The sequence below is a fragment of the Gopherus flavomarginatus genome, chromosome 2 (genome assembly GCF_025201925.1).
Source record: "Gopherus flavomarginatus isolate rGopFla2 chromosome 2, rGopFla2.mat.asm, whole genome shotgun sequence".
In the NCBI taxonomy this organism is placed as follows: domain Eukaryota; kingdom Metazoa; phylum Chordata; order Testudines; family Testudinidae; genus Gopherus; species Gopherus flavomarginatus.
Window position 1 is genome coordinate 25,748,423 of NC_066618.1, and position 26,075 is coordinate 25,774,497.

Consider the following 26,075-nt stretch of genomic DNA (forward strand, 5'->3'; position numbering starts at 1 on the left):
TTTGCAGATCCTGAATCTCCATGTTTTGCAGACTCTATGTAATCTACATTCCGCTTTCTGTCCCCTCCGCTAAAATCTCAGAATATTAGGGTCACCTATAGCACTTTTATGGTTAAGTCAAGAAACTCTCCTCTTACACTGATTGTCTGATACTTGCACTCTCCTCCTGCTTCTTCATGATTCTGCTTTTTGAACTATCCTCCAAATTTCCCCTTAATGGTTTCTCCTACTTTCTGTCCATTGTACTCAGAACTCTATCTTAATAGCCTTGTCTTTTCTCTTTACATTTTCTCCTGGGAGTTCTCATCTGCTCTCATGGCTTTATCTGGAAATCAATGACACCCAAATCTTCTCCCTACCCATGACATTCCCACTTCTCACCATCACATCAAATTAACCATGCCAAAAACTTTGCTCACTATTTTTGCCTCCAGACTTCCTTTATCCATCACAGCTGAAAAATCATCACACCTTCATCTCATCCATGCTTGCAACTATAGGTGCTGGAACTAGGTGTGCTGGGGGTGTGGCCACACCCCCTGGCTTGAAGTAGGTTCCATTATATACAGAATTTACAGTCTGGTTCAATGGCTCTCAGCAGCCACTATAAACATTGTTCCAGCACCCTTACTTGCAACCATGCCATAGTGTTTGTCTCCTCAATCTGTTTTTCACATGTAAGCATTTGCCAAACACTCTCATTTCTTTCCCTACATAATTAAAATTCTAGCCTTCCTGATCTACCTGGTTCTCACTTTGTTTCAGTGGAATTTTCAGAATAGTGCTGCCAATATCCTCTTTCTCACCTCTTTCAATACCTTCCTTCATCCTTCAGCTCAGCGTACAGTGTCTTGTTCTGCCTCTCCACTATAGTAATTGTCTCGTCAAGTTTTCACTGACTTGGTACCATCATCTAATACATTGACATGTCCTGAAGATACCCCTGTGAGATCTATGTCCCTTATTGCAAACATCTATTTGCTTTTCTTCTCTAGATTGCCTTCAAGAAACCTGAGAGAATAGTTTTATCCAGGGCATACTACTTTACTAAATATTTGTGACATTGATGATATGCTGTCTCACATCTATCAATGACCTCTTGGTTAACCTAAACAGAGACCTTTATCATCTTTTGCTCCATGCCATTGTCCATTTCTAGGTTTTTCGTAGTCACTCTTCTTTCACTTGTCTTAAATTCATGTGTAGTAGCCATTTTATCCTCTTATTTTTATCCTTACATCAATGTGTGTTTGCAATATATAGCAGCTGACCAACTGCTATTTAAATAATGACAAAAAAACTCCAGACATATATTTTATACATCACAATATTGGCCCCTCTATGTAAGAGGTTTTTAATATCTATGTTCAAAGTTTCAGGTTTTATTCTTAAATATTTTCATATGTAAATTAGCTTGAGCTTGTTACCTTAATCATTCTCTTCTTCATAGACTTTATCATCAGAAGACAAAGAAGCCACAGCATGAAGAAGAACTTGTTACCTTCTGGAATTTTGCTTAAATATTGTTCTTTCAGGTTTGATTATTTTTTGGGGGAAAAGAACAGAATCTTGGAAAATGAGTGAATACAACATACAGACTCTTTAGTTACTTTGTGCTTCCCACTGAAAGGAACACAAAGAACATACAAACATTAAATAATTTGACCTTTGTGGTAGGTAAGTGTTTTGCAGAGAGCACTAAAGTACGGGGAAGTTAAGTGTGTGGTCCAATGTCATAAACCAATTCTTTGACACAGCTGAGAAAATCTGACCAGCTGAATCCCATTCCTGTAACTTAACCATCCTTCCTATGCCTACATTCTTGACTTTGAATTTTGCAGTTATTACTCAATGTCTTATATTATTATTCTTAAAAGTTTCTAATAATTAATTATTTGAGTGATTTCTTCACTGGAATGCAAGTCTTAAGGAAATATTGATTCTGAGTTCTTCTCTTAATGGAGAAGATATGCAACATAGCAATGACAATGGGCTAAACTGGAATCCTGGATCTGCAGAGCAAGCAGTGCACAATACATTCCTTTATCACATGACTACACAATTCGCCACATGGCTCTCACCTCCATGTGTGTATATGTACATATGTGAGTGTGAGAGACACTCGTATTCACAGAATATAAAATTTACTCCATAGAAAAGTAACTATGCAAAGAACATATTAATGGTGCACCATTAAATATTCAGAAGTCAGGAACTGCCAATCACAGCAATGTGCATCCTCGTGTACATGCAATATAATGCATGAAGTCTTCTGATTTGCAAAGTGTCAGAAGATTCCAGTCTGGCATCTGATTTTCACCCCACAGTAAGCAACGAGGTCCTAAACCTGAAGCCACTCAGAGAAAAGAAAGACACTCCAGAATTATTAGCAATAAACCAAAGAAATTATTTAAGAGACCAAACATACAAGATAATTGTAATGGCATTAGTACAACAAAAAGAACAGGCGTACTTGTGGCACCTTAGAGATTAACAAATTAGTCTCTACGGTGCCACAAGTACTCCTCTTCTTTTTGCTAATACAGACTAACATGGCTCCTACTCTGAAACCTGTCATTAGTACAGCAGTATGTTATATTTCCAGCACCCAATAAATTTCTGATATTCACAAGAACTCATTGTTAGAGTGACTCACTATAGACCTGGAACACTCAAGCTTCAAAATCAGAGATGTTTTGCACTTCGTTTTAAACAAATCCAAAAACTGTATTTGAGGTTAATGGCAGAAATCTAATTCCCTCTGGGTTGACAACCTGACCGACAGTGGAATACTGCACCTGAAGCAACAGACTAAGGTCATATTTCCCTGCCATTAGATTCACACTGATTGAATCTAGAGCCCAATCATTTTCTCTCTAAAATGAAAACTTATATTTAATATTTATATTGCACCTTTTTGAAAAGCAAAAATAGGGAAAGTTATAACAATTTAATATTAATCTATACATGAAAATCAAATAGTACAGAATGCAGTTTTCTTCTAACAAGCAACATGATTTACAGTATATGGATAGAGAAAGCTAGGAACACATTGGTTCAGCCAAAACAGAGAGAAAATAATGTCTTGAAATTGCATCTACCAAGAGTCAAATTCAGAGATAACATAAACATTGGTGTACACAGTGCAAAATGTTAACGACAAATGGGTTGAGGGGCTATGGTCTTTATACCCACTCGTTCATTGCTTTTTCTTGTAGAACTCCAGCCTCTGCCCCCTCCCCTTTTAGTTTTGACCAGGTTACGCTTATTGACACTGAGTTATTGATGCGTAACTTACACCTTCATTTACATCACCTCTGAACTTGGCCCCAGGAGTTAAGGTGGAGACAGCAGTCCAGCAGAGATTAGGTTTCTTCCAAACCAAATGCTTCAAAGTTACACACTCATTTCCAAATGCCCACTAGGCTTTTTTTTTTTTTTTTTTTTTTTTGGAGAGCAAGTCAAAACTCACACCTTTAAGCCGTCAACCAACCAGCCAGCCAGGAAATTTCAATCTGCTTCAACTGCAGGAACCAACAGTGCAGCTGAAACCACAAAGTAGCAGACTGGATCAGAGCCCTGCATTGTAGTCTTGTTATAAGTCTGATTTATAGGAGCGATAAGGTTGAGAAGGAAGGTCAAGGGTTGTGGGAATATGTTACCCATTCCTAGTTATGCCCACAAATTAAAAAATAAGAAGAAAGGAAAGAAAGAAGCACCACTCTTCAAAGACATGGTAGTTTGTTCCTTTTGTTTCATATAAATGAGACTGAGCACATTCAGTTTTGCTCCCTCTGGACTTACAAATTTAGCTGTTTCTAAAAATGTGAAGTTTTCTGTATTCCCCCAAAATGTAACTGTAATTTGCTTTCTGCTGTGCCAGAAATAATTAATATTAAATTGTCTATATGCGCAAGTGTTCTGGAGACAAAAACCAACCTATTAGTCTTCTGAACTAATCTGTCAGTCTAATATCTGATTGGCATGGCCAACTCAAATTATCAGAGGGTAGCCGTGTTAGTCTGGATCTGTAAAAGCAGCAAAGAATCCTGTGGCACCTTATAGACTAACAGACGTTTTGGAGCATGAGCTTTCGTGGGTGAATACATGCATCTGAGGAAGTGGGTATTCACCCACGAAAGCTCATGCTCCAAAACGTCTGTTAGTCTATAAGGTGCCACAGGATTCTTTGCTGCTTTTACAACTCAAATTAATTATTTTTTGTTGTGGTTGTTTTGTTCCTGGGCTCACCTTCTGGGAATTTGTACAGTGCCCAGGTCCAGTGTCCAAGGGTTTGACTTCTTGATTTTTATAATTTGTCAGAAATATATCTACCACCACGTCATGGGGAAACAACATAGTTTTTTAGCCAGCAAAGAGACCTAGGTTCCATTTTCAACTCAGCCACTAACTAATTATGTGATCTTGGGCAAGTCACTTTAGAGTCTATGTGCCTCAGTTTCCCTATAAGTAAATGGTGTTAATAACTGTCTATAACTTTCCAATTCATCCTACACCTTTGTAAAATGCTTCGAGCATCTCTGGTGAAATCTGTATGTCAGGACTATTTTATTAATTTACTATTATTTTCTTTCAATATTTTGGAGGCTGACAGTCACTGCCTGAAATAATTTTCTTTCAGCCTGAAATCAACACCAAGAGACTTTACCAGATGCTGAAAAAAAACTATTTTTAGCTAGAGAAGTCTGAGTGTTTGAAAGCAGTCAAATTGGGTGGAAATATATGCTACCCAATACATTTCAAAAGGTTCCTCAGATTATTTTCTACATTCAGCTTTTTACAAACTTGGGCCCATTCAATGAAAAACATTTTCCTTGATAATGTTAGGAAGATTTCCTTTCCTGTTTGGAGAGAGTGAGAGACAGAATTAAACCCCTTTGAAAAGATCTCATTTCGTGTGTAGTGGTGAGGCTCAGCTATTTCACAGTTATAGCAGGAGATCTCACAAAGAAGAGAGGGTGTTAAGAGACATCACAAGGGATGATAATTTATGTGACAATTTCCAACATAGCCATCCAGTTATTTAGTTGAACCACTGTATTCCTAAAGGAGTAATACACTTTTACACATTGAGACATATGCCTCAATCAGTAGCCTCTTAATAAAATTCTCCAAAGGATAAAATAATTATTTGTAGATGCTTGTTTTCCATTTTTTTCTTTAATGCTACTGATCAAATAATAACAAGAAATGTGATGAATGCAGCGAGGATAAAAAAAAAATCACTACACATAGCTCAGATCCCCAGGCCTCGTACAGCTGGGCTCAGTGTAGGACCCAGAGTGAGGCAGGGAGCAGAACTGAAATTACCAGGTCCACCAAGCAACATTTTCCCAAAGTCCAGGTTTATTCAGACACTGCTGCAAAGTTTGGATATGGATTCAGCTCTGAACTTATCAAATTCTGGAGCATTCAGATCTGAGATTTAGACACAAGCCCACATCTAGTCCAGAGTGTTATTTTCTACATCCTTTGGGATGTAACTCCATTAAAGTTGCACAGGATTTACATTTTTGGTATTCCAAGTCTGGTTTCAGGTTTGTTTTTTGTTGGGGGGCGGGGCGTGAAGCTATGAGCATTGTAACAAATCTTTATTCAAGGAATGCTCAAGAATTGTATTCCTATTGTTGTCTAAGGTCAGTTTTCATCCAAACAATATAGCTGCTAGAAATGAAGAAATAATTTGAGATATACCTATTTCATAGAACTGGAAGGGACTCTGAAAGCTCATTGAGCCCAGCCCCCTGCCTTCACCAGCAGGACCAAGTACCAATTTTGCTGCAGATCCCTAAGGGGTCCCCTCACTGATTGAATTCACAACCCTGGGTTTAGCAGGCCAATATGCAAACCACTGAACTCATAGACTCATAGACTCATATGTCAGAAGGGACCAATCTGATCATCTAGTCTGACCTCCTGCACAAGGCAGGCCACAGAACCCCAGCCATCCAATTTTATACAACCCCTATCCCAGGACCGAGTTATTGAAATCCTCAAAAATGGTTTGAAGACCTCAAGCTGCAGAGACACCACCAGCAAGCGACCCGTGCCCCACGCTGCAGGGGAAGGCGAAAAACCTCCAGGGCACCTGCCAATCCGCCCTGGAGGAAAATTCCTTCCCGACCCCAAATATGGCGATCAGCTAAACCCTGAGCATGTGGGCAAGAGTCACCAGCCAGCACCCAAGAAGGAGTTCTCCGCAGCAACTCAGTACCCATCGCATGCAACATCTCCCCGCAGACCATTGAGCAGACCTGTCTGGTGGTAATTCAAGATCAATTGCCCAAATTAACGATCCTATCATAACATCCCCTCCATATACTTATCAAGCTTTGTCTTAAAGCCAGGAAAGTCTTTTGCCCCTACTACTTCCCTCGGAAGGCTATTCCAGAACTTCACTCCCCTAATGGTCAGAAACCTTCGTCTAATTTCAAGTCTAAACTTCCTAATAGCCAGTTTATACCCATTCGTCCTCGTGGCTACATTAGTACTAAACTTAAATAATTCCTCTCCCTCCCTAACGTTAACCCCCTTGATATATTTATATAGGGCGAGCATATCCCCCCTCAGCCTTCTTTTGGCCAGGCTAAACAAGCCAAGCTCTTTGAGTCTCCTTTCATAAGGCAGTTTTTCCATTCCTCGGATCATCCTCGTAGCCCGTCTCTGAACCTGTTCCAGTTTGAATTCATCCTTCTTGAACATGGGACACCAGAACTGCACACAGTATTCCAGATGGGGTCTCACCAACGCCGTATACAAAGGTACTAACACCTCCTTATCCTTGCAGGAAATACCCCGCCTGATGCATCCCAAAATCGCATTTGCTTTTTTAACAGCCGTATCACATTGGCGACTCATAGTCATCCTGCTATCAACCAGTACCCCAAGGTCCTTCTCTTCCTCCGTCGCTTCCAACTGATGCGCCCCCAACGTATATCCAAAATTCTTATTATTAATTCCTAAATGCATGACCTTGCACTTTTCACTATTGTATTTCATCCTATTTCTATTACTCCAGTTTACAAGGTGGTTCAGATCTTCTTGAATAGTATCCCTGTCCTTCTCCGTGTTAGCAATACCCCCCAGCTTCGTGTCATCCGCGAACTTTATTAGCACATTCCCGCTCTTTGTGCCAAGGTCAGTAATAAAAAGGTTAAATAAGATCGGTCCCAAAACCGATCCTTGAGGGACTCCACTGGTGACCTCCTTCCAGTCCGACAGTTCACCTTTCAATATGACCCTCTGGAGTCTCCCCTTTAACCAGTTCCTTATCCACCTTACAACTTTCATATTCACTCCCAGCTTTTCCAATTTAACTAACAGCTCCCCGTGCGGAACCGTGTCGAACGCCTTACTGAAATCTAGGTAAATTATATCTACCGCATTTCCTTTATCTAAGTAATCCGTCACCTTCTCAAAGAAGGAGATCAGATTGGTTTGGCACGATCTACCTTTAGTAAATCCGTGTTGCAATTCGTCCCAATTACCATTGACCTCTATGTCCTTAACTACTTTCTCTCTTAAAATTTTTTCCAAGACCTTACATACTACAGACGTCAAGCTAACAGGCCTATAATTACCCGGATCACTCTTTTTCCCTTTCTTAAAAATAGGAACTACATTAGCAATCCTCCAGTCATACGGCACAACACCCGAGATTATCGATTGCTTAAAAATTCTCGCTAACGGGCTCGCAATTTCACGTGCCAGTTCCTTTAATATCCTCGGGTGGAGATTGTCCGGGCCCTCCGACTTCGACCCATTGAGCTGTTCAAGTACGGCCTCTACCTCAGTTGCAGTAATATCCACTTCCATATCCACATTCCCGTTTATCATCCCTCCATCATCGCAAGGTTCCTCACTAGTCTTATTAAAAACCGAGGCAAAGTACTTGTTTAGATGTTGGGCCATGCCTAGGTTATCCTTAACCTCCATTCCATCCTCAGTGTATAGCGGCCCCACTTCTTCTTTCTTTGTTTTCTTCTTATTTATGTGGCTGTAGAACCTTTTACTATTGGTTTTGATTCCCTTTGCAAGTTCCAGTTCAATGCGGCTTTTAACCTTCCTCACTTTATCCCTACATGTTCTGACCTCAGCAAGGTAGCTTTCTTTACTGATCCTGCCTTCCTTCCACTCCCTGTAAGCTTTCTGCTTTTGTCTAATCCCCTCTCTGAGTTGCTTGCTCATCCAGTTTGGCCTGCAACTCCTGCCCATGGTTCTTTTCCCCTTTCTCGGGATGCAGGCTTCCGACAGTCTCCGCAGCTGTGACTTAAAGTAATTCCAGGCCTCCTCCACATTTAAATCCACTAATTCCTCCGTCCAATCCACTTCCCTAACTAATTTCCTTAACTCTTTAAAATTAGCCCTCGAGAAGTCAAAAATCCTAATCGCAGATCTACATTTGTTTATCCTTCCATCTAGTTTGAACTGAATCAGCTCATGATCACTCGAACCAAGGTTGTCCCCTACCACCATTTCTTCTACGAGGTCCTCACTGCTCACCAACACCAAGTCTAAAATGGCATCCCCTCTCATAGGTGCTTCAACTACTTGATGAAGAAATCCATCCGCTATCACATCCAGAAAAATCTGACCCCTATTATTCGTGCAAGTACTCGTCCTCCAGTCTATATCCGGGAAGTTGAAGTCCCCCATAATCACACATTTCCCCTTTGTGTTTACTTCATTAAAGACATCTCTATCCATATCCCAATCCGATCCCGGCGGTCTGTAGCACACCCCAAGCACTATCCCTCCCCCTTAACCTTTTTTTTTTTTTTTTTTTTTAAATCACCCCCTCAAGGATTGAACTCACAAGCCTCGGCTCAGGAGACCAATGCTCAAACCACTGAGCCATCCCTCCCCTATCTGTTGAGATAGACAGACTCATTTACATTAATATGAAGAGAATATACTCCTTTCTCCTTATCCCTCATTAACTCTTCATATATTCTTAATGGGAGGTTATATTCATTCCTCTCTCCAGCATTAGGTTACTCAGATTATGGTGGTTAATCTGTATGTCATCCTTGTCCAGAAAAAAATTATTTAATTTCTACTAGGTGCCAATCTCTTGCATTGTGAGTAGTAAGGTTTTTATAATAATTTCTGTCCTATTAGTCAATGACAAATGAAAATATCAAGAGAGTGGTGGGCATTCATGAAAAGATTCCTCAAAAGAGGCTGCAGCTGAACGCTATCAGAATAAGTGCCTTGCACTGGTTGCTGCTGTTATTTCTGGTACTTCCATTGCTTTTGGTTATATCTGTTCCATATCATGCAGGACAACGCCCAGTTTTTGAGTGAATACAAACCAGTAATTCACTCAAGTAACTCTGCTGACATTATAAAACGCACATAATGCAACGTGAGAGTTGTAGAATGGCAGAATGTGCTCAGATGGGCCCCACTTACACTGGGGCCTTGCTGTTATTTATAAAATGTACCTTCCATGCCTACGCTTTTAGCCTCTGAGGTTTGGGGAAAAAAACAGAACTTTTTACCATTCACTTTAAAAAGCAAACAAACAAAACAAAACAAAGCAAAACAAAAACTCATGTGTGTTTGTCTGTCTCTCTTTTGCCGTGATTTCAGAGGAACCTGACGGTGCCAGTGCCCTTTCATTAATACCGTAAATTTCATACAGACTGACCTCATTAAAAGATCTTTACCAGATTACCTGTTCTTTAATCTGGAGAGATGAACATTTCAAATTTACACAGATTATATATCCATCTAAATTCCCTTTCAGTTGAGTTTTGGGTCAAAATGTGTATTTTTTTAAATCTGAACCTGTACAGAGTTCCTCAGTTCTACTTAATTCTAGATGATGGTGTGCCATGGGTGCACAGCTTTATTGATAGCAATTTGGAATGCAGACATGGTTTTATGGGGCTTTGCCACTGATGAACAGCATGTGGCTTCTCTAGACTATGGAGCATCTGTGCAGCATGAGCACTAGAGAGCCAACCTGCAGGGGGAGGATTTTCCTTACTCACACTGTACTGTGGGTTGGTTAGGGGCAAGCACATTCTGCCTCCCCTCAATCCTCCAATAGCTGTCTTTATTAGATGCCCCTCCCAATGCAACCTAAACCAGCCTGATAACCTGGGAGAGGATGCAGGGGTCCACCAAGCCCAATTGAAACATGCAAGCCACAATGCTCTAATCTCAACACATCAGAAATCCCGCAGCTGGGAGATTTTTGGGAGGGAGGGTGATTATGAGGCCTAGGGTCCACATAAATGTATTGATGAGATGGAATGCGGTTAGGTAAATTTTGAAAAGTACCTAGTGATGTAAGAGGCAAAGTCCCATGGAGAGAGTCAATAATACTTAGGTGCTTTTGAAAATGTCACCTCTGTTCTTTCCTTCTGCCGTCTAACTGCAGTGTTCAAAGTTACAAGCCAAACTGTCAAAAACAGCCGCTATAATTATGCCTGAATTTTATGATGTGCAGTTTCAGAGTCTGAGTTAGGATAGCAGAAGGTTTTGCCCTCTGTTTTGTCTGTGAAGAAAGCATGATCAAGACTTTAGTACCATTAGAGTATTTAATATAAGCAAGCAGGCTGACTCATTTAACAATTAGCAATAAACTTTCCAACACCCCAGTAATTTAATTACCTCTAGCCAGCCACTTGAATACTTTCTATATGTGGTGCTTCTTTATTTCCTCATCTTGTCTTTTTTTTAATTTAGCACTCTCTGATTTCAGTTATGCCATAATCAAGTACTTTACAAAGTGATTTATGAATCATTTTGTTAAATTTATTGTGAAGATCTGAGATGAACTTCATCTCCTCCATCTAGTTGGAAAGCGAGGCCTCTGAATGAATTAGAGGAACATGACTGTTCCCTTTCCAAAAGCACTTTGATTGTCCTAATCAGATAAGATGTTCCCCATTTGATCTTGAAATAGTTAGCCAGCTTACAATAACAATTTCATTTCAGCATTTTCAGCCATATTATTTACATGGAAGACTGAAGAACATACAGTACTTTTTTATTACTTTATAAATCATAATTCACTCACTAGTCATACAAGCAGTAGGGATTAACCACAGTTCTGAAGCAACCATATGTTGGTAAGAGCTGCACAAGAGACAAACTCTCAAGGTCAAATCAACACGCAGCCTGATTAGAGAAGTTAGGCACTGCTATTATCTATGTCAGGTTGGTTATGTGGAAGAATTCTGGCCACACAGTTTGAGAAGCAGCAGAAATGAATCTACAACTCAGCTGTTATTGTGCCCAGAGAGCTGCAATACCCACTATTGCCACTACATTTCCCCTCCTCCACTAAGAATGGGTGAATATTCTGTGACTTCGTTGATCTACCAGCTCAAGCTTGGCCCCACCTCTTGCCCACTCTGGCAGTGGCAGGAGTGCTGGAATGCCATGTAGTGCAAAGCTCTGCTGCAAGAGGGAACTGAAAATCCTTGTGCAGAGTTCCCAGATCTCACCACCACTTTCCATTGTAGAACTGCACAGGTTCCTCTACTAGAGGACGACTATGGAGGAGGGGAAGGATTTTGCCAGGTGATGAACTTATTGTGTTCATCTTTAAATAAAAAATATCCTAAACCAGGACTCCAATGCTGCAATATCAGGACTTAAGGGAAGCAAGGTATCAGTTCATCCTGTACTTTAATTCTCCTGTGCCAACTGCTGGGCACCCACAGCTGACCATAGTTTTTGAGCAGCTTTGATTAAGGATACCTTTGTGATAGATACTGTCCGTTGCATGGTCTGTGTTGGGTGCAGGGAGAAAGCATCGTTTTGGAAGCCAGACTGTAGCTAGTGGAAGACTTTGAAGATGAGAACCAGGACCTCAAGTTGTCTCAGAAACTCATTAGGGAGGCAGTAATGGCAGTTATCTGTTCACTAGTTCTTGGTAAAAGATGACCTGATACATTTTTGACCAACAGCAGGTTCTTCATGGTTTTATGTGGCCACAAAGAAACAAAGATGTGGAACTATGGATTACTCTGTCCAGCTTTCAGTCTAAGAGTGATGTAATGGGTTCTGAAAAGGTAGACATGCCCTGCAAGACAATTAAGTGAAGTGAGGGAGAGGATAGCAATATCTATATCCAAATTGACAATTTAGTTGTTTTCAAAGCAGACACACATTCTTAGTTTAGCAAATTTCATTCTGATTTGATTGTATTCCTTGTTCCCCCACCCCACCCCACCCCCCCCCACCCCCAACAGCCAAATTACTGATTCCTGAATAGTTTGTAATGGAAACATTGACACAGTCTTAACCATAGCAGTATGTATGGCACAGTAATAATATCAGTGCTGATGACAAATGTCATTAGTTTAATGACCATACTTATCTATTGTCATAGTTAAGGAGGTTACTTAATGGAGTTGAATCTACTTTCCTTAATGGCTAGAATTAAGAAAATATGTCAAAGCTACATTAAGCATATTACCTGTAATTTGTACAAAGAAGCCTATAGCTTGAATAATTGCTCCTACTTGATATACTACTAACCAGAAACTGACCAGAACTTAGTAAAATGTATTTGGACCTGTTTAGCATCTCTATTTTCCCCATCACATTGGCTCTTATTACTATTTTATAAATAATCTGGATGAGATGAGATCAGATTGCTCTGTGTGCAGTCATTGGATAGGTACATGATTATTTCTTTAACAGAGTTGGCACATTGACAATGTGCTTAAACACTTACAATGAGATCCATGAAGATACTGAGGAATCTAAATACTGGGTTGGGCTAAACAATCTCCTGTGGAACCAAATTGTTTGTGAGGCCTGCTCTGTTCGGTGGCTTCTGAGCATGCCTGCTGGAGGAGGAAGAGCCACTTCTGCCAGTTTATAACATCTAGCCTAGTAGTTAGAGACCTTGCATAGGATGTGGGAGACCCAGGTTCAATTCCCTCCTCTCTGCCAGAGGAGTAAAAAGGATTTGAACAGGGCTCTTCTCAGTAAAGTACTCTAATTACAGAGTTATATGATATTCTGATAGGGGAGGCTTCCTCGGTGTTCAAGCTGTTCCACTCTGGATAATAATGAAAGAGTAGCTGGAGTAGAGTAATAGGATCCAGGGTTTCCCAGATAGGTGCCCTAATCACTAAACTATAGAGCCATTCTATGGCCCGATGATTATTATGTATTATCCACAGTAGAACAATCCCCTTAATAAAGCTGGTTGCCCCCTCGTACTGTCTTCATGAGATTGAAGCTATCTGGAAGGTGGCTAAAGAATCGGGTCTTTCAGGCTTCTGGTTCCTCAAACCCGCCAGCAGCCTACCGGACATGTTGTTTGGCCACCTTAATCCTCCTGCTGCCTACAGAGTAAGCCAAAATGTTCTATTTTGGTTCTCCCAGAATAAGTTTTGGAGAATTTTCTTCCCAGAAAAGATTTCAAATTATTGATGTCTTGTCCTGACTCCAGACAAAAAGTTTTTCCAAAATTTAAAAAAAAAAATTGAAGGAAGAGAATTTTGTTTATTAGATAGATTTAGCTCCCAGACATGTAAGAGCACACTGTAAACTAACCCCAGATCAGTATTACTATCTAAACTCTACATGTGCTTAGCACTGTAACCCTCACAACTATAAAGAACATCCCTGTTCCTAATAACTTTCTATCTCTGATGGAAATCTAGTGACGGAGGAACCTCACAAGATTCCGAATTTTTATGCTTTTCCAAAATTTAGGGAAACCCTCCCAGGTTGCACCATCCTCTGTCCCTCAACAATTCGCTTTGCAAACTTGCCTAAGATTGTCATCTTGGATGGAAGGACTAGTAGCTGCTATCTGTCACTTCTAATACATTGCTGACTTTTAAAAGTTATTTGGAAACATTTGTCCAGTTTAACATTTATTATCTGATATCTGTCATTCCCCAGATGGCGCTTCCTGGCCTGATGCCTCAGGGCACTGGGAGCACAAGGAGAGTACCTGGCACACTACTGACCTCATAAAACATAAGTGAGCTATAGAATGAGAGCTAAGAGTAGGAACTGTCCTCAGATATCCTACACTGTCCTCAGATATCTTTAGCATGTGTCCATTGCTCTTTAGGGGTTAGATTTCCCATTCATTGATTACTGAAGAGGACACAGCCTGCATCTCCTGGTACCTATGGTTTCAATGAGGAAATATGTTTGTGTTGTTTATTATTATAAGCCGTCACTCTGAGGCACCACGTTCAGTATTTGAATGCACTGTAATCTAATCTTTTACTGTAGAGAGAACAGGAACCGGCAATAGCAAAATAAGGGCCCGATCCTGCAAACACTGACGTGCAGGCTTAAATTTACTACCATGAGTAGTGCCATGGAAATCAATGAAACAACTCGGAATAGTAAGTCAGTAAGTATGTGCAGAATTAAGGTCTCAGATATAGCATGTAAAAATGCAAGCTCATGTATCCTGGAATAAATGCTCCACAGCACAGATATTGAAAGGAAGGAGATACAACCCTGGGGTCTTATGCCACCTATTCTTCAGGAAGGAAATGTCTTTTATACAGGAATTAGATGTTAATGATGGAACTCACTCTTTAGGGCTGGGAGGCAATGAGGACAGATGAGGCCATTTCTGGAGTGAGATGCATAAGCTCTTTCTCACAAAACAGACGGGAGGAGGTGGTCATGTGCCCCCTTATAACCTTTATCCCAGTGGTTAGAGATGTGGGAAACCCAGGTTCAGTTCCTTCCTCTGCCTGATGTGAAGCAGAAACTTGAGTCTCTTCCCACCTACAAGGAGAGTGCCCTAACCACCAGACTATGGAGTAGGGATCCCTCAAACTCTCCTGCTGCAGCTGTTCCACTGTGTACAAATAATTAAATATTCATTGGTCTAGAGAGAAAATAAGAATGGCTTTATGTTCCACTGGTTACAGCATTCCTCTGGAAGGTGAGAGCCCCAGGTTTCAGTCCCCCTGCTCCAATGAATATTGAATTAGATCTACATTTATATAGACCAGATACAGTTTCGGAGCCTCTGTGAATCCCAACCAGAGGAAGACCTTCTTTCTGGCTTCAACTATGTGTATGTCTACACAGCAAATTAAACATCCACAGCTGACTTGGGCTCCCAGCACTTGGACTTGCAGAGCAGCAAGATTTCAATGCAGGTAGGTGTTAGGGCATGGGCTGGAGCCCAAGTTCTGGGACTCCTTGAGCAGGGAGGGTCCCAGACCTCAGGCTCCAATCTTAACCCAAATGCCTACAATGCAATTTTACAGCCCCCAAACCCTGTGAGCTTGGGTCAATTGATGCAGACCAGCCATGGTGTTTAATTGCTGTGCAGACAGACCCTTAGATGCCTAAGTCCCTTTGAAGGGAAGGGTTTGGGATCCACTCACCCTTCTCCTCATCATTTCCTATTGCTTAGGTTAAGCAGGTCCCCACTCAGTCTTCTGGTTTTTGAGGATCCCAATCTTAGGTGGCCAACTCTCCCCATGCATTGTGGAGCATGGATGTCTAAGCAGGGCTGTGGTTTCCACTAGGCAACAGGATGCCTAAACATTAGGCATTGTAACACCGAGTCTATTCTTTTGTGGGCATAGCCCTCAGTCTCTTTAAAATCTGTCTCTTTTTCTCAGCACCTGACTCTCACAGTAAATTCTTTGGTGGTAGTGTGTTAAGGGCACAACAGAAAAATGAAAAGAATAAATAAATAGAAAATAAAATGTAGAGTTTTGGAGATCCAGTTTCATAAAACAGTTTTATGCTGTGAATTTATATTGCTAAGCCTCTTTTCCTGTGTCTTGCCCAGCACAATTCATAACACTTATGTAAGAAATTAAAACATAAAGGAAAGGATGGTGGAAAAACTCAGGAACAATGCATGTGTGCGGCTGCATATCTGATATCTCTGAACCATTGCACAATAGATATTTATTTTAACACTTGGGTCCATTTTATCACCAGACACTGAGATTACAAAGATTATTTGTCATTGTATGGAAAAGGTCAAATGTTGTAAGTCTGTTTCTAAAGATGTTTATAAATAATTTTTTTTTAAACTTCGTTTTCTAGGCTGACATGTCATTGAAAAGACAAGTCATATCTGCTTGTTTATTATCAATCAGATATTTCACTGTTTTCAATTCTTTCCCAGATGGAGGAATATAAATAAGTAGACAGTCAGGCAAATACATGATGCTTTCCCTCTTAACACATAGAAAATATTATGAATGCACCATTTCTCTAATATCTTCCTTAACTGAGGGAATGAACTTTCATATGAAGAAGGATTCTGAATGGCACTATATTTCTGTACTATATGCAGTAAGGTATTCAATAACTCTTAGAGCCAACTGCATTTATTCAGGCTGCTACTTCTACTGACTTTAATAGGACGTTTGCCCACGTGAGGATTGTGGGATCAAGCTCTTACTAAATTATCCTTTTATGTAGACATATTAAATCTAAACAGAATCTTTCATCCATGAATTGGGAAATTAAAAATATATTAATACAAAAATCCTTCTTGATAACTGCATTGATGGACAACACATAGTTTATATTTAATCACCTATTATTTGTAATATGTCATAATCATCCATCATAGGAGCAAGAAAATTGTCTGGCCCTACTCCTACACTACATGTGGTAATGGAAGTACAATGGAGAAAAAAGTTCAAGGGGAAAACTCATTGCATAATTAATGTCGTATGTGGATGATTTAACAGGGAATGATGTCTACATACCGTGTAGAAGGACTTTATTGAACCAAGTATCCGTAAATATTAAGGCTTTTCTAATACATTTTTTATGAATCATGCATTAAGTTAAAGAGCACAGGTCTCGTATGCCCAATATTGCCAAACATCACAATACAAAAATTATAAGTCAGACTCCAAAAACTCATGAGACTGATTTAAAAATCATGAGATTTCAATTTATCATTTTAAAGTCATATTATTTGTGTATCCTAATTGTCTTAAGAGAAAGTCTTGACTCCCAATTTGTGTGTGATCATTTCTGGTTGAATATTGACAAACAAAAATTCGAACCAGCCCCAGCTGATTATGGGGTCTTCTAATTACTATAGTCTAACTTGCTATCCATACTCTTCTCGTGTCACTGTTCTGCTTTTTGTCCCATCCACCAAAACTCTCTCTTATGCCCTCAATCCTCCTCTCCCACCTCAATCCCCTTCCTTTCTTATGTCTTGTCTACACTATGAAAATTTCTTGTAGGTGACAGTGGCTGCCACTTACCCTGTCTACCCTCTTACTGTGAGAGTCAGGTGCTGGCAAAGGTAAATTGTGTCTGATGCTGCTTCCAGAAACCAGAGATTCAAGCTTAGTATAAACTAAGCATCATTGTATAAACTAAGCTTCACCTGCATATTACATTCCTCCTCCCTCACCAGGTGAAATGTAGCCCCATGCAGATGTCTACTCCTTGTGGATATGGCTCCTTTGTTTCCTGAACTCCGATTCTGTTTCCTGTGGGCTTGTTCAGAATGTTATGAGTCATTTATTCTAATATTTTGTGTTGTTTCGAGGTGAGGTTTAGCCAAGCTATATATCACGAAGAGAGCTGACTTTTCTTTTGAGCTGTCCAGTCCTCTGAGGTTATGTCTACACAGAGCTTCTGAGCCTGGGTTGACAGACTTGGGCTTGCACTACAGCACTAAAAATAGATGTGTAGATGTCACAGCTTGGGCTGGAGCTCAGGCCCCAAAGCCTAGGGAAGGGGATGGGTTTCAGATCCCAAGCTCCAGTTTGAGACAAAACTTAAAAGAACTGTCTACATAGCTCTTTTTAGTATGGTACTGCAAGCCCATGTCTGGTGACCCATGCTTGGAGGCTTGCTGCTGCGGGCTGCCACTGGCTGTGTAGATATACCTCTGGAGTACTGCTGGAGCACATGCTTTGGTTCTATAGTTCCTTGAGGCAGAAAGTTTTTGTGAAGCTGTTATTTGTTTACATCACTGAAATTCTTGTCATATAATAAGATATATGTATTCAAAATTTCTTTGCTTTATACAGATTTTCCTCCTCCCCTCTGGCAGTGAGCTTGCTACAGTGAGATTCATTGTGATCTCTGGCTGAGATGATGCTTTTCTCACTTAGGGCCTGATCCAAAATCTATTGAAGTCAAAGAAAATACTCTCAATTGACTTGAGTGTATTTATCAAGCTCTTAGAACTTGGTGTGCATTTCCTGAAGTTTGCCACTGACATAACCTTTGCTGTGGTTATTTCCATTGGTCACCAGAACCCACTTTATCAGAACCCATTCCATCCTGTTGCTCATAAGAACCCTTTGCTACAGTATATGGCATGGGAAGAATTAAGTGGATAACAGCATACCCAGTCACTTATGGGAGGGGCAGGGGCCACCACTGCCAAAAAACATTGAATTAAACTAACAACATAATCAAAGCTAAATACTTAGGCACCAATCTAGTAACATTTTTAAGCTCATGCATAACTTTGTGAACATAAGAGCACCCATTGTCTTCAACAGGGCTATCCACATGCTTAAAAAGATGTGCACATCATTAATCACACTGCCGGATCAAGGCTTTGCAAAAAGAATGTGCATTAATTCAGACATTTTGTCATAATTTGTACTGAGAAAAACAATCATCTGATCTTAAATGTCACTGATCTACATCTGGATAGATATCAAAGTGCTGACAAAGCCCACAACCCCCTGGTTTTCCAATATCCAATTTGTATTATTATCTGACACATTTCTGTTGAAAATGTGAGTCCTAGCACAGCGTATGACAAAATGCGATGGAAATTATTTCCATTATTTTTCTCCCTTTTCTGTAGCACATATGGCCTAATCTATCCTATGAAAACTTCAATATATTTTAGAAATCATGGACCTTTATGACTAATTTCCTGTACCAAAATATAATTACTTTAATTCTACATTGCTGGAGAGAATTTGAAAACAGGATTTCTTTAGAACAAAATTAGCTTATATAATGAATAGAAAGATAAATCACATTAGCTTAATTAAAACATATTAACATTTTTGTTGCATATGAATAAAAAATCAGACACAATGAAAGCAGATTCCTCATAAAAAGACAATTTATGGAGATTTATGAAGATTTTAGGAACTTGCGAAATTCCATTATTTAACATCTCTATTAAGATCTTTACAAGCATACATAATGAAAGGCCTAAAAAATTCAATAAATGGACTTATGTTTAAAGTCATATTGATTCCATGCAAGTAAAGATTTTGGAAGTTAATATAGAAGAAAGGAATAATCAGCAGTCAAATAAAAACATTGGGTTAAGTTCTGTCAAGATTGCAAAACAAACAAAGAACAAGTAAACACTTCTTTAAAGCACTCTTTAAAATCTGCCTGGTACTTTAGGAAAGGGTTTTATTATTCTTTGTGCATGGAGTTCTTCTAAATATCTTTGACTGCTATTGCCTATCATGCTGACTAGTATTATTTCAATGTTTCCTTGTGTTCCCGTCTCTGTCTCTTGTACCACTGTTCTCACTTGTAGTATACTGACTTTAATGGGACATTTGCCTCCATGAGGATTGTGAGATCAGGCTACTACTAAATTATCCTTTTATGCGGACATATTAAATCTAAGCAGTCTTTCATCCATGAATTGGGAAATTAAAGGAAGTATTTTTTCACATAACGTATGGTCAACCTGTGGAACTCCTTGCCAGAGGATGTTATGAAGGCGAAGAATATAATAGGGTTCAAAAATGAACTAGATAAATTCCTGGAGGATAGGTCCATCAATGACTATTAGCCAAGATGGGCAGGGATGGTGTCCCTAGCCTCTGTGTGCCAGAAGATGGCAATAGGAAACGGGGGATGGATCACCTGTTGTGTTCATTCCCTCTGGGACACGTGGCATTTGTCACTGTTGGAAGACAGGATACTGGGCTAGATGGACATTTGGTCTGACACAGTATGGCCATTCTTATATTCTTATTACACATTTGTTGGGGTAGGGAACATAATTTTGTTCTATGTTGGTGCAGTGCCCAGCACAGAGAGGTCCTGGTCCCATGACTGGGGATCCTAGGTGCTACCGCAAGACAAACAGATAATAATAATGACCATAGTCATATTTCTACCCTTATGCCAAGATTCTCTCCCCCTGTTCCAGGCTCTTTGTGCTGCTCTGGTGGCAGAAAGTGGTAGAACCTAGCCCTCACTGTCCAACTGAAAATTCCCTAGGTGCAGGGAAGCAATCAGCTAGAGGAAATTAATATAGTCAGCTTGGACAGCACCTGTCCCCCAAGTGAAGGGCCCCATCCTTCTGCTAATTTACATTGGACATATGGCCACTTAGAGGGCATAGCCGGTTGGCCTAAGTTACGGCTGCCCCTAACCAGACATAATTTATGGCAGTGTGCTAGGTACAGATGCACTATGTAACCCTTCTGCCTTCCCCTCTCACAAGCACAGAGTCTGAGGGTAGCAAAATCTTTTTAATAAAAGAGGGAAACAATGTGGCATTATGTTGGGGAAAAAACACAAACAGGATTCATAACACAAACCATGAGCAAAAGACCCACCACACGTAAGTTTGGCAGTATCCTTTTCCCCTCTGGCAGGGGTGGCTCCAGGCACCAGCACGCCAAGTGCATGCCTGGGGTGGCAAGACATGGCGGGGCGCTCTGCTGGTCACCGCAAGAGTGGCAGGCAGGTTGCCTTTGGCGGCACGCCTGCAGAGGGTCTGCAGGTCCCGCAGCTTCAGCGAACTTCCAGCAGGCTGCCGCTGAATCCGTGGGACCGGGGACCTCCCGCAGGCAAGCCGCAGAAGGCAGCCTGCCTGCAGTGCTTGGGGCAGCAAAATACCTAGAGCCACTCATACCTCTGGGTCTTAAGTCCAGCAACCCAAAAAATCACCCAAAGTCCCAAAAGTCCAACACCCCAAAAGTCTCTTGAGTCCAGCAATCCAAAAGCCTCTGTCCCTGGTCAATACAGCCCCAGACTTCAAAAGTTTATCTGCAGAGTTTTACCTCCCAGTCGGGGGGGTGGGGGAGTGGGAGTGGGAGTGGGGGGTGCACAGCTGTGGTAAAGGGCATCTTACGTGGTCTGAACTGTCTGAGCTGCTTAAAAGGGCAATGTACATGAAGTGGGGTCATCGTACTTAAATGAGCAATACATCTCTCTCTTTCTCTCTCACTCCTGCACGCACCCCCAAGCACTTTGGAACATCAGCACCTGTGCAGCTATGTCAGGAGGAGGGAATGGTGCTCCAGCTTGATAGTGTGGGCTCATCATCGTGTTCAGTTTTTACAGGGAAGTGTTTGCAGCCACTGCCCTGCATTATTGTGTTTCCTCCCTCCTCTAGAGTGACCAGACAGCAAGTGTGAAAAATCGGGATGGGGGGAGGGGAAGGTAATAGGAGCCTATATAAGAAAAAGACCCCAAAATTAGGACATCTGGTCACCCTACCCTCCAGCCGCAGTCCATGCTGCCCTGTAGCGTATGAGGCTACATTAACAACAGCATATTAACCCTTGAGGGTTCAGCTGAGTGCTAGTTCATCATTTAGCAGCAAGGCATTCCTTGGGAAATATCCCACCTTCTTACTCCACCACCTCAACCGAGTTTCACAATCATCATTGCTGTGTACAATATTAAACTGTCTGCTTAAAATTGTTTAAAAGTTATACTGTATACATATATAATATATTTTGTCTGGCGAAAAAAAATTCTCTGGAACCTGAAACCTAGAACCTAACCCCCTCCATTTAAATTAATTCTTAAGGGGAAATTGGATTCACTTAACATTGTTTCACATAAAGTCACATTTTTCAGGAACATAGATACAACACTAAGCAAGGAGTTACTGTACGTGTACCCACCTCTGGACTGGACTGGAAATGGGCAGCCAACACACACTCAGCCCAAGTGTGTGGGATGAGAGATTTTTTTAAAGACATTAATATAAACGTGTATTCCTTTTTTTAAAAAGTGCCATGAGATTTGAGACCTTTCATTTTGTCATCAAGCACACTATACTCTTCTGCATTTTCAGCCCATACAGCCCTTCTAATGATGAGGCCATTATAACCATCAAGCCTGACCTCTTGCCTAATACGCATGGTAAAATTTTACTCAGTGATTTCTGAACTGAGTCTGTTACTTCCGATTTCTTAAGAACACAACTTTCAGAAGGATATCCAAGAGCCAGATTCTGTTCTGTACATGAAATTAACTCCAGGGCAATGTAATGGATTCAGTGGAATTACTCTGGATTTACACTCATATAAATGAGAACAGAATTTGGCCCACTAGAGTTGCCAACTTTCTAATAGCAGAAAACCTCACACCCTTGTCCCGCCCCTGCCCTGCCCCTTCTCCAAGGCCCCTCCCCCACTCACTCCATCCCACTCCCTCTGTCACTTGCTCTCCCCCACCCTCACTCACTGGCTCATTTTCACGGGGGCACGGGGTTGAGGGGTTTGGAGTGTGGAAGGGGATGAGGCAGGGGGTTGGGGTGTGGGACGGGGTATGGGCTCTGGACTGAGGGTGTAGACAGAAATGAGGGGTTCAGGAGGGGGCTTGAGGCTGGGGCCGAGGGGTTCAGAGTGTGGGAGGGGACTTCAGCTGGGGCAGGGGGTTGGGGTGTGGGAGGGGGTGTGGGATGCAGGCTCCAGCAGGGAGTTTGGGTGCAGATGGGGTTCTGAGCTGGGGCAGGAGGTTGGGTCACAGGAGAGGGTTTGGGATGTGTCTCCAGGCAGTGCTTACCTTACTTGGCTCCTGGGAAGAGACGTCATGTCTCTTTGGCTCCTAGGTGGAGGGTGGCCAGGGGATCCTGCACGCTGCCTGGTTCCTGGCCAAAGTAATCTGTGGAGCTGGCCATCAGGGCAGGGGCAGTGCACAGAGCCCTCGTGGCCCCCAAGCCAGAGGGACATGTTGGCTGCTTCCTGGGAGCTGTGAAGAGCCTGGCTGCAGCCCAGCTGCACTGCCAAATGGACTTTTAACAGCCCTTTCAGTGGTGCTGACTGTAGCTGACAGGGTCCCTTTTCGATTGGTGTTCCTGTCGAAAACCAGACACCTGGCAACCTTAAGTACTACAGATGACGTATTCTGCAGCTTTTCATGCTGTTTCATAGTGCATGGACATGTGAATAAACAAGATGCCATCTTCTTGTGAAAGGTGTTTTAAAAGATTTGGAACAGCTATTCCACCAGAAGGAGAAACTACAGGCCTGTTAAATTGACCTCAATTTTATGCAAGGAACAAATTTTGGAACAAATTTTGAAAAAGGGATTAGTTAAGGACCTAGAGGTAAATGGTAATTAGGATAAAGTACAATGCGGTTTGTAGATTGTGCCAGGCCAACCTGATTTCCTTCTTTGAGAAGATGACTGATTTTTTAGACAAAGGAAATGCAGTAGATCTAATCTACCTGAATTTCAGTAAGGCATCTGATATAGTTCCACATGGGAAATTATTAGTTCAATTGCAGAAGAGGGGGATTAATATGAGAATTGAAAGGTGGATAAGGAACTCGTTAAAGGGGAGACTATAACAAGTCATACTGAAAGGTGAACTCTCAGGCTGGAGGAAGGTTACTAGTAGAGTTCCTCAGGGATCAGACTTGGGACCTATCTTATTTAAATTATCATTAATGACATTGGCATAAAAGTGGGAGTGTGATAATAAAATTGGTGGATAATGCAAAGTTTGGAGAATATTGCCAATACGGAGGAAGACCGAAATATCATACAAGATCTGGACAACTTTGAAAACTGAAGTAATATAAATGGGATGAAATTTAATAGTGCAGAGTCCAAGGTCATGCATTTAGGGACTAACAACAAGAATGTTTGCTATAAGCTGGGGATGAATCAGTTGGAAATGACAAAGGAAGAGAAAGACCTAGGTGTACTGGTTGATCACAGGATAACTATTAGTTGCCATTGTGATGCAGCCATGAAAAAGGCTAATGCAGTCCTAGGATGTATCAGGCAAGGTATTTTCAGTAGAGACAGGAAAGTGTTTGTACCATTATATAAGGTAAGACCTCATCTGGTATACTGTGTGCAGTTCTGATCTCCCATGTTTAAGAAAGATGAATTCAAACTGAAACAGGTGCAGAGAAGAGCTACTAGGATGATCTGAGGAATGGAAAACCTACCTTATGAGAGAAGACTCAAAGAGCTTGGCTTGTTTAGCCTAACCAAACAAAGGCTGAGGGGAGATTGATTTATTTATAGAAAGAAATTCTAAGGGATGAATACCAGGGAGGAAAAGGAGTTATTTAAGTTATGCACCAATGTAGACATAAGAACAAATAGATATAAACTGGGTATCCACAAGTTAGGCTTGAAATTAGATGACATTTTCTGACCATCAGAGGAATGAATTCTGGAACAGTCTTTCAAGAGGAGTAATAGGGGCAAAAAACTGAACTGGCTTCAAGACTGAGTTTGATAAATTTATAGGGGGATGGTATGATGAGACTGCCTACAATGGCATGTAGCCAATCTGAGACTGCTAGCAGCAAATATCTCTGACAGCTGGTGAAAGGACACTCAATGGGGAGGACTCTGAGTTACTACAGAGAATTTCTGTCCAAGGCCACCTGCTCAAAGTCTAACTGATTGCAATATTTGGGATTGGGAAGGAATTTCCCCCCAGGTCAGACTGGGAGAGACCCTGGGAGTTTTTCATCTTCCTCTGTAGCATGGAGCACAGGTCACTTTCAGGTATAAACTAGTGTAAATGGTTGATTCTCTGTAACTTGAGGTTTTTAAATCATAATTTGAGGACTCCAGTAATTCAGCCAGAGGCTAGGCATCTATTACTGGAGTGGGTGGGTGAGATTCTGTAGCCTGCAATGTTCAGGAGGTCAAGCTAGATGATCATAATGGCCCCTTCTGGCCTTAAAGTCTATGAGGCTATGAGAAAATGTCCTTTTCTGTTACTCTTGTCTGAACCACCTCACACACAAAGTGAAAGTCATTCAACAAAAAGCTCAACAGTCCTATAAAAATTGGAAATGATTGTTTGTTTTTAAGAACACAGGACATTATTTTAATAAGATATATGTAATCGGACAAACATTCAAGTGTGGTTATTTATGAAGTTTCTTTTTGACTGTTTTGTAGAATTGCACTGATTTTTATTTTGCCACTACAAGTTTATTCAAAAGCTTTCTTTTAGCTGACCCTTACTCTATTCTTGCTGCATAGCCTTCAAATGCACGTGTTTGCAGAGAAAATAAGCATGCTGATGAATGTCTAAAAAGTGTTATTTCTGCAGAAACAGAGCAGAAAGCCATGTAACAAACCTTCTTGGATTAGAGGGAAAAAACAGCCCTTTTAGACATCAATAAGCAAAGCAGTCAGGTACAGCAATGAGATTGGAAGGTAGCAAAGTGTTAACATGGGCACAGAGAAGAGGGGCCTGTTAGCTAAATAAGAATATTTACCTGGTGATTTCCTTGTGTTCAATAACTGGCCACATTTCCTTTCTTTCCCCATCAGGCACCAGCTTCAGGTAGGCAAAGAATCTTCGTCATAGGCCTCTCTAGAGACAGTGTAGGGATGCTATATCCACTGAGTAAAGTGAGATTTCTATAGGTTCTCTTTGTCTCTACAATAAATGCTTTAAGACACATTTGTTAAACCAAAGTGGAAATATGTTCAAAAAGCATAATTATAAGATCTGAAAGTACTCAGTGTAAAAGCTGGCAATAATAACTATGTGCAAACCATTCTCAGGCACATTGTTCTGAGTTAGGCAATTACCAGATATGCTTTTTATTTTACACCAATTCAGAGCTAATTGGGTTTGATTAGAGGTGTCCCTCTCAGGTCATGTTATGTATTCTTAGTGGGGTGGAAACAGCTTAAGTGGAATTCTTTGTGTGAAAGGCAGGAGATAATTCATAATCTTTCTAAAGATTCTGAGGATTGGAACCTTCTCACTTGTTCTTTTTTGAAAAAACAGCCCTAAGTGCTTAATTTGCTGTGGTGGAATTAGAAAATTCTTAAAGAGGTTGACTATCAACCACAAGTGCTGAAAAGGTTCTTACCATTGGGTATGTCTACACTGCAGTGAAAAACCTGTGGGGGATCTGTACCAGCTG